At 56.0% G+C, this 10,018-nt stretch overlaps 1 pseudogene; it reads right to left on the bottom strand.

Annotated features, from left to right (window-relative positions):
- Positions 1-306: 306 nt before the first annotated feature.
- LOC141562563 (germinal-center associated nuclear protein pseudogene) lies at positions 307-7,453 on the bottom strand (annotated as a pseudogene).
- Between the last annotated feature and the right edge of the window lie 2,565 nt (positions 7,454-10,018).

Genomic DNA, 10,018 nt, shown 5'->3' with positions numbered 1-10,018 from the left:
TTTTTGTTTTTGTTTGTTTTTTCTTTTTTGTTTGATTTTTGTTTATTTATTTATTTATCTATTTATTCACTTATTTCTTTATTCATTCATTCGTTTGTTTGTTTGATTTTTGTTTATTTATTTATTTATCTATTTATTCACTTATTTCTTTATTCATTCATTCCTTCGTTTGTTTGTTTGTTTGTTGGTTTTGTTAAGTCCCAGTCTTTATTTTCTTGATTTACAGCCCCAGTGGCAGCCACTGGGCAAGCATCGGCAGAGAACATGATTGTGTGCGCGCAGAGACCCTCCCCACTGTCCGGCTTGTCAGATGTCCACCATGTCCAGCAAGTTGGAGAGGTGCCGCTCCCAGACGAGCTCCTCCTGTCGAGTGCGCTGAATCAGGCTTTCTAAGTGTCTCAGCTTGTGGGTCAGAGAGCCGCCCATGGCCGGGGCCGGCCTCCGCCCCTCGGCGGCCTTCTGGTCCCGGGGGCTGCTGGGCGCTGACCCTCGGAGGACGGGCCGCAGAGCCTGAGGCGTCGATAGGAGAGCTTGAGGAAGGTAGACGGGGAGGGGGCTGGAGTCCGGGCCCTGCTCGGCGTCTCCCGACAGCCAGTGACGCAGCTGCTGTTCGAACCTCCTGCTCTCCTCCTTCTCCAGCTGCAGGCTGGCGGCCAGGCGCCCCCGGGAGCAGCTCCTCGGCCGAGGCGGGGCGGGCCAGCTCCTGGGCGTCGGGCACGCGGCGGCGGTTTGGCCGCTGTCGGGGGCCCTGGTCCCGCCGTAAGGGAACGTGGAGCCACGACGGGGAGAGGCTCTTGGCGGAGCGCCAAGGCTTTAGGCCCAAAGGTCGGCGGGCGGGCCGCTGGACCACCTCCTTGTGGGTCTGCAGCCGGGCGTGTGCCCAGGCCCCGGGGACCTGGTAGCTTTGTAAGTGGCTCTTGAAAAAGTAGACGCAGATGTGCCCATCTTGGCTCAGAGCCTCTGGCGTGACGGGCAGACTGGGAGGCTTCCAGTCCCGCAGCTTGTGATTAATGCACAGAGCGATGATGTCATCCCACGGAATCTCCTCCCCACGGGGCCCCGTGTCGCCCAAGGCCCCCAGGTCTTGGTTCGTCCACTTGGCGTACGTCCGACTCAGGAGGTTGTCCAGCTGAGACTGCAGGATGGGCTGCGTCTGGCCACAGCTCGGGATCTGCGAGACGTAGCGGGAGATGGCGTTGCACGCCAGAGGCCAAGGAGCGCCCGGGGCGGGGAGGTCCACGGGGGGCAGCTGCAAGGAGAGAACGACCTTCTTCAGCCAGGCCAGGTGGCCGGGCGCGTTCCAGCGCAGGGGAGGAAGCAGCTTGTTGCCGCCCGGCTCGGCGAACTCCGTGATGGGCCAGGACAGCTGGCAGAGCTGCTCGGAGGAGGCCACGTCTGCCAGGAAGTGCAGCACGCCGTTGAAGAGCTCGATGATGGCGCCGGGCTCCTGCCAGGCCAGGCCGGCCACACGCCGCTCCTTGCGGTCCTGGAAGAAGCGCTCGCTGAACTCGCGCCTGACGCCGTCCTCGATGTACTGGGGCAGGGTCTGGCAGCAGAGCTCCGGGGAGCAGGGGCAGCGAGACACCAGCCACTGGACGGCCTGCGACACCCTGTTGGTGCCTTGGACATCGTTGACGGCAGCTGGGATCTCCAAGACCGTGTAATCCGAGAGAAGCTGCGAGGAAAGCAAGTCCCGAAGCCTCAGACCCTCCTCCACGTCCCTCACGCTGGCCCCCTCGCGGCCGGGCACCAGAACCACCAGGGGCACCGGGGGCTGCAAGGGCTTGGCCTGCAGCAGCTGTTGGAGCCGCAGCAGGGCCGAGAGCCAGCACGCGTCCTCCTCGGCCGCCACCACACTCTTGCCGCGGGGGGGCAGCACGAAGAGAAGGCCGCTGGTGCCCAGAAGGGCCTTCTGCGTCTCCGTGGCATCCAGGGCCCAGTCGCTCAACAGGCCGTGGGCCACCTTAATGCACACGTTGACCCGGACCGCTCGAGCCCCTTTGGGGCTCCAGGCCTTCAGCAGGGTCAGCGTCTGGATCCCCTGGGAAGCGTGACGGGCCCCCTTTTGGAAATCTTCCCCACCCATGAACTTGACCTTCAGCCAAGTCTCTAGCATCCTGCTGGGATAGCCAGAGGCGGGCTCTTCACTGTCGGCCTCTTCACCGTCCGGCAGCGCCAACACCAGCTTCCAGAACACCTGTTCCCGCTGCCCAGGGTAATGCTCGGCGACGAGGGCCGGCAGGTCCAGAGGGCTCCACACCGCTTCACTGAGCAATTGCTGGGAGAAAGAGTGAACCTTCATTGGATGGATCGTCTTGTTTCTCGTCCACTGTAACCTGGTGCAGGAGAGCCCCAGTTTTCCCGGGTGCCCCAGATCCGGGACTCCTTTGGCCAGGCGCTCTTTAGCAAGGGGACTCTGGGCACGGGGGGCCAAGGCCTGCAATCCGTTGCTGAGGTCCACACGGCAGGGGGCCGCGGGGAATGGTCTCCTCTGTCTCTGGAGTTTTTTCCGCGCTGCCAGGGCTTTCCTCCACCTCTGCCAGTATTGACAGAGGCCCTGAAGTTCCTGCAGGGTCTCTCGGGCACTCTGGAAAATCTCCTCTGGCAAGAAGAGATCCATGAGGCGATCGCAGACGTCTTCAGAGCAGCGGGCCACACAGGCCCTCCTCTCGGTCTCCAGGGCGCTCTCCAGCTCCTGGGCCCGTCTTTGTTCTTCAGCTCTCTTCTGTTCTTCTTGAATTCTTGCTCTTTCTTCCTTCAGTTCCTCAGCGGCGGTCTGCCTCAGCATGTCCCCGGTGGTGGTGGCCAGGAGCTCCTCCGTGAGCACTTGGGAAACCCTCCAGGCCGCAGCGGCGTAGGCAGCTCCGGCCTGGCCGACTTCTTCATAGTAGCCTCTGAGGACGTCCCGGGCAAGGTCTTCCACGACCCCCACGAGGTCCGAGTCGGTGTAGCTCGGCCGAGGCCGGGGAGCAGGCAGCTCGGGCCGCCCCACGGGCTGGAAGCGAGATGACGAAGCAGCCCCTGGCAGGACAGGGCCGGGAGCCCCGAGGGCTGGCGGCAGCCCGGCGCTCTGGGTCAGCAGCGGCTGAGGCAGGGGCGGGCAGGGCTGCGGCGGAACACACAGCGCCAGCGCTTCGGTCCCAGGGCTGCCTTCTTCCAGCTTGCCGCCTCCCCCCCTCTCCACAGCGGGTTTCTGTCCACGCGGAGCAGACTCGGGGGCCGCGCTCTCGCCCACGTATTCGTTGTGGGTGTTGAAGCTACACGCCGGGATGTGACGAGGGACGGGGGGTAACGGCCCCCCATTCACCACTTCTCCAACGGAGACGGCGAGCTTCTCGGTGATCAAAGGGCACTTCTTTGCCTTGGCTGAGCCCCCGGCTTCCAAGAAGGCGGACCGCTTCAGCTCCACGCAGCCATCAGACACCGCGAGGCCACAGGAAGTCAAGAAGTCGCTGGCTTCCTGGGCATCTCGAAACAGTAACATGGGCACCAGGTGATCCACCGGAAAGCGTGTGGATCTCCGAGCGCTCCCCGTGTAGGCCACGAGGAGAGCCCGCAATGCCTCTTTCCGGATCTGATGGAAGTAGCAGTGCAGGAGGCAGGCGTTGAGGTAGGAGGCAGAGCGCACCAGCTTGAAGAACCGGACAAAGTTGTTGCTGTTCACAACCGCCAAAGCCTGCACTGCAAATTTCACCTCGGGGGAGTTTCGCACCTCGGGCCGGAACTGCTGCACCTCTCTCAGGATGTCGCCCTGGTGGAGATGGAGCAGAACTTGGTAGCCTCGGAATTCCGCTTCCCGCGCACAGAGGACGCCCTCGTCGGCCAGGTCCTGGTACATCTCCTTAAGGCTCTGCAGGCACTTGGTCATGTTCTCCTGGTTGATCTTGGCGTCGAAGGAGCCCACGGGCTCCTCACACATCGCGTGCGCACAGTGGATGTGGAAGCGGGTGCACTTCTCCATCAGCGACACGGTGAGCGGGTCACCGAGGTGCTGCTGGGTGATGTCCTTCCTGATGGCGCGGGTCCTGTTCCACACAAAGTCGTACCAGTCGCGCGAGCTCCCTTCCCTCCGGTCCAGGACCTGAGTGACCAGGTAGTCCATGGTCATGCCCAGCACCCCGGAAGGACGCAGCTCCTGAGGCAGAGGCTCCTCCTGGTCAGCGGAGGAGCGGCTGTATTCCTTGATTGCCGCCGCGTGGTCCACCTGATCTGTGCCAGGGATCACTTCGAAAGAGCTCAGCTGCTTCCTGCTCTCTCTCATGTAGCGCTCTTTCTCAGGACACATGTCCAGGCACGTGCCCCAAAAGCCTTTGGCTTGGTCCAGAGCCGTTCTCTTCCCGCGAGCTTGCCTCAGGATCTTATCCCTCCGGTCCAGGAGGCGGTACTTGTCCTCCGACGTCTCGGCCACCGCGCCCATCAAGGTGCTCAGGCTGCTCACTGACAGTCCCGGCAGGTCTGAGCTCGGGATCTCAGGCCCACAATCCAAGGGCTCCCCCTCAGACTGCAGAGACTCGGGCTGCCTCGATTTCTTCACTGGACAACTCTTCCCGAGAAGGCTGCTGCTCTGGCCAGTTGCAGGTCTCCAGAGGGCTTTGGGCAGCGGGGAGCGCTGGAAACCAGAGTCTTCCCAGCTCTGACTCGCTATTTTCTCCTTTGGGAAAAAGGTCTTCTTCCTGGGACTTCTTTTGTTCTCGCGCCAAAAGAGGAGGACTCTGTGCAAGCCTTTCCCTTTCCCTTTCTTCCGAGCCCGGGCTCCAGAGGCGTGGTCCCAGAAGGGCACAGAGCCGAGCTTGCCTCGGCGCCGGGGATGGATGCGCCGCACCTTCCTCAATCGGCCAAAGTGCTCCTGCAGGATGGCTCTGTCCTTGAGGTAGTTGGGGATCTTCTTGCACTGAATGGCGGGGAGCTCGCTGGGGGACAGGCTGCTCGAGCTCTCCACGCTCTCCTTCTTCCCTCCGCGGCGGGAAGGGGTAGCCCTGCAGGCGGACACTTCCTGGCTCCTTTTGCCACCCATCTCCTCTTCCTTCAGCCGGGGGGCGAACAACGTGGACCAGGTGGCTCCCGCTCCAGCGCTTTGCTCCGTCTCACTGGATTCTACACTGCCCACTTCCTTTTTCATTCCTGTGCTTCCCAGGTGGCCGCCTCCTTTGTTACTCCTCAGCGTGTCCTGCAGCGTCCCCCCGAACGAGCCGCCAGCCCGTGGGCGAGCCAGACGAGGAGGGCGCTTCTTTCGAGGATGATCTCCCTGGGACAAGAGCTGCATGTCCTCCACACAGTCGTAGTTTCGTCTCCTGGGTGAGCCGTCGTGCTCTTTCTTCCTTTTCGGCCCCTTCACGTGGCCAGAGAGCGACCCTCCGTGGCCAGCAGCATCTCCCCTTCCTAGCTTGCCCTCTGCTTTGCTCCTACGAAAGGGCTCCCCTCCAGAGCCCGGGGAGGCGAAGCTCGTGAAGCCGCTCCCTGAACTGCCAAATGCTGGTTTAGGGCCCCTCTTTTCCTCCTCCACATTCTGACTTGGAGAGGCAAAAGTGGAGGAGGGAGGCTTGCTAGATGCGTTGAACAAAGGAAGACTCGGGCTGCTGCCTGAGCTGCTTGAGCCCTGGGAAAACGTGAAGGAGCCCAGCGCCTCAGGCCCCCCATTAACTGGGAAGGAGAAGGTGAAAGAGGCCGGACTGATGTCGCTCTCCATCTTCTCCGGCTCCGATTGGGCCCCAAAGATTGGTCTGAAGACTGAGCTTTCAGGACCCTTAAAGCTGAACTCGGATGCCCCCAAACTACAACCGGATGCCTCCCGGCTACGGTGCCCAAAGCCCGGTTTGCTGGGGAAAGTTCCGTTGTTGGTGGGCATCTTGAAACTAAATCCGGATGCACTGGGGGTTGCAGAAGGCGCCTCGAAAACAGGAGCCTGGGGGGCTCCGGAGGTGCCCGGGAATCCGAGCTTAGAACCTGAGGAAGATTGGGTCCCCCAAGAAGTCTGGGCCAATCCCGTGCTCTGCCCCGAGCCCACGGCGCTCGGGCTGGTGCCTGAGCTATTTGAGCCCTGGGATAACGTGAAGCAGCCCAGCGCCTCAGGCCCCCCACTAACTGGGAGGGAGAAAGTGAAAGAGGCCGGACTGATGTCCCTCTCCATCTTCTCTGGCTCCGATTGGGCCCCAAAGATTGGTCTGAAGACTGAGCCTTCAGGAGCCTTAAAGCTGAACTCGGATGCCCCCAAACTACAGCCGGATGCCTCCTGGTTACGGTGTCCAAAGCCTGGGGTGCTGGGGAAAGTTCCGTTGTTGGTGGGCATCTTGAAACTAAATCCCGATGCACTGGGGGTTGCAGAAGGCGCTGGGAAGACAGGAGCCTGGAGGGCTCCGGAATTGGCCGGGAATCTGAGCGTAGATCCTGAGGAAGACTGGGTCCCCCAAGAAGTCTGGGCCAATCCCGTGCTCTGCCCCGAGCCCACGGCGCTCGGGCTGGTGCCTGAGCTGCTTGAGCCCTGGGATAACGTGAAGCAGCCCAGCGCCTCAGGCCCCCCACTAACTGGGAGGGAGAAAGTGAAAGAGGCCGGACTGATGTCCCTCTCCATCTTCTCCGGCTCCGATTGGGCCCCAAAGATTGGTCTGAAGGTTGAGCTTTCAGGAGCCTTAAAGCTGAACTCGGATGCCCCCAAACTACAGCCGGATGCCTTCCGGCTACGGTGTCCAAAGCCCGGGGTGCTGGGGAAAGTTCCGTTGTTGGTGGGCATCTTGAAACTAAATCCCGATGCACTGGGGGTTGCAGAAGGCGCCTCGAAAACAGGAGCCTGGGGGGCTCCAGAGGTGCCCGGGAATCCGAGCTTAGAACCTGAGGAAGATTGGGTCCCCCAAGAAGTCTGGGCCAATCCCGTGCTCTGCCCCGAGCCCACGGCGCTCGGGCTGGTGCCTGAGCTGCTTGAGCCCTGGGAAAACGTGAAGGAGCCCAGCGTCTCAGGCCCCCCTCTAACTGGGAGGGAGAAAGTGAAAGAGGCCGCACTGATGCGGCTCTGCGTCTTCTCCGGCTCCGATTGGGCCCCAAAGATTGGTCTGAAGACTGAGCTTTCAGGAGCCTTAAAGCTGAAGTCGGATGCCCCCAAACTACAACCCGATGCCTCCCGGCTACGGTGCCCAAAGCCCGGTTTGCTGGGGAAAGCTCCGAGGTTGGTGGGCATCTTGAAACTAAATCCAGACGCACTGGGGGTTCCAGAAGGCGCCGTGCATTCAGGAGCCTGGGGGGCTCGGCAGGTGGCCGGGAATCCGACCGTAGATCCTGAGGAACACTGGGTCCCCCAAGAAGTCTGGGCCAATCCCGTACTCTGCCCCGAGCCCACGGCGCTCTGGCCAAAAAGCCAGGACTGACCGAATCGAAATGGTGGCTGAACCTGGAACGTTCCCAGGGAGCCACTGGTAGAAGAGGAGAGCAAAGAAATCACTTCCTCCTCTAAGTTTGTCTTCATCGCGGCCATCCCAGCAGCTCCTGGAAGCACGCACAGAAGGACAGGCAGACAAAGGTAGACGCCGAAAGGAATCAGACTTACCTGGCTTTCCCGGAAGTCAATCCTACCTGTGAATCTCCACAAGCCGGCTTTTCCTTTAGTCCTTGTGAATCTGCTCTTCTCCAAGTGTCCCCAGTCAGCACCAAAGTGGAATCTCAGATGCTCTTCTTCCTGAATGCTGGCTCCTTAAATCCTCCCAGAGAAGGGGCTTGTGGGAGGGAACTCCTTCTAGACCAATGAGCAAGCCCTTTGAAAGGTGTTAACTCCTTTCAGCATCCTGAAAGTGTCAAGTGCTTTTAAAGGTGCGAACGAAAGGTCTGAATTCTGCCCTACAGAATTGTTAGGTACCTACTTACCACCCAGGAAGGAACCTAGCTAGCATTCCCCCCTTTCTTTTGATTTAGCACATAGGGTGGTCATGACCTTGAAACAGGTAGACATTGCCCAAAAAGTTATCAAACTGTTCATACCCTTTGATCCAGCAGTGCTACTACTACTGGGCTTATATCCCAAGGAACTACTAAAGAAGGGAAAGGGACCTGTATCGGCCAAAGGGTTTGTGGCAGCCCTTTTTGTAGTGGATTGAAAGTGGAAAATGAATGGATGCCCATCAATTGGAGAATGCTTGGGTAAATGATGGTATATGAATGTTATGGAATGTTATTGTTCTGTAACAAGTGACCAGCAGGATGAATAAAGAGAGGCTTGGAGAGACTTACATCACCTGATGCTGAGTGACTTGAGCAGAACCAGGAGATCATTAGACACTTCAACAACAATACTGTATGAGGATGTATTCTGATGGAAGTGGCTATCTTCAACAAAGAGAAGATCTAACTCAGATCCAATTGATCAATGAGGGACAGATTCAGCTACATTCAGGGAAGGAACACAGGCAAATAGTTGTAAACTGTTTGCTTTTTTTTGTTTTTCTTCTCAGGTGATTTTTACCTTCTGAATCTAATTCTTCCTTTGCAACAACAACAACAACAACAACAACAACAACTACAACTACAACAAAATTCGGTACTGCAACATATATTGTATCTTGGATATACTAGAACATATTTAATATGTATGGAAATGCCTGCCATCTATGTGACGGGGTGGAGGGAAGGAGGGGGAAACTCAGAACAGAAGGGAGTAAAGGGATAATGTTGAAAAAATTACCTATGCATATCTACTTTCAATAAAATGTTATAAGTATAAAATTAATTTTTAAAAAAATTTTAAAAAGAAACAGGAATACATAAATCCATTACTATGGGAGATATTACACATAATTACATAAATTACACAAATACATAGCATCATAACACATGCTGGAAGTGATGTAACCAATAACATGATGAAATAGTCATAAATTGAGAATTTATACATGTCCATAAGTTTTAGAAATAGTCCAAAGGGAATCCATTCTCCATTAGTTCATGTGCCAATAATCCAATAATTCCTACAAGTTTTGAAATCCTACAATAGACTCATTAACAATTTTTTATCTCAAGGAATCAATGATCTCTGCTGGTTTTCAAGTACTTTAACAGTTTTATCTTGTATTAAGGAATCTAATGATTCCTGCTAGTTTTAAAGTTCTTTAACAGTCTCTTTATCAGCCATGCTCTTTCAGTGTCAGATGTTTCTTAGATCTTCTCTTTCTTTTAAGTTTTTGCTCATTGTCTTTCTATCTCCAGGTGCTTGTTGCCATCCATCTGTTTCCTTCTCCACCTGTTTCCTCATGCCTGTTAAAATATAAGCAAACCCTCTCTCCCAGGTAGTTAACCTACCTAATTTCCCCTTCTTTTGACCACTTTTTAAATCTCTTCTCATCATCTGGCAATCACATTGGAGCTGTTTGCATTGGACACAGCCCCATGGGTTTAAAAGGCGTGTATTCTCCCAGGTGAATTTCTCTCCATTTCTGATATCTGATTGCTTTTTGGCTGACTGATCAGGTAATCCCTTTCTTCCATGTGATAACTTTTCATCTGATAGATTACAGCAGAGTCCAAGACTATTTGGGTGTAACTTCAGTTGCCATCTTGCCCCATGTATCTTTTCATTGTGTTCTTGGAGCTGGGCCTCACCTCTCATTTCTCTGGGTCAGTCTACATTCTGAGGCCCAGTGGAAGCCCTTGTGACATTTTGGACATGGGGTTTTAGGTCTTCTTTCACCCTGTCTTCTCACTCTATCTTCTTATCTACCCTGAGCTCTTAGATGTCCAACTTTTCCACATTGAAAACATCAACGAGTTTCCCTAAAAATCCTTTGCCAGGAAGGACCCTGTCTTTCCATGTTCTTCATAGTCTGAGCATAATGAGAATTGCTGCCCACTGTAGCACAGCTTCTTATGATCTCCTCTAAAGAAGCATCTTTGTCTAGTCCCCATAGAATTCTTTTGCAAATCTCATGGGCATTTTCCATAGCCAAATGTCTAGTCATTATTTCTGTAGCTGCATTTTCTCCAATACTTCTTTTGAGAGCAGTTAGCAGACATCCCACAAAATCCGCAAAAGGTTTATTGGGAC

The sequence above is a fragment of the Sminthopsis crassicaudata genome, chromosome 3, assembly GCF_048593235.1.
Source record: "Sminthopsis crassicaudata isolate SCR6 chromosome 3, ASM4859323v1, whole genome shotgun sequence".
NCBI lineage: Eukaryota > Metazoa > Chordata > Mammalia > Dasyuromorphia > Dasyuridae > Sminthopsis > Sminthopsis crassicaudata.
The sequence above is the reverse complement of the archived record's forward strand: the minus strand, read 5'-3'. Positions and strand labels throughout refer to the sequence as shown.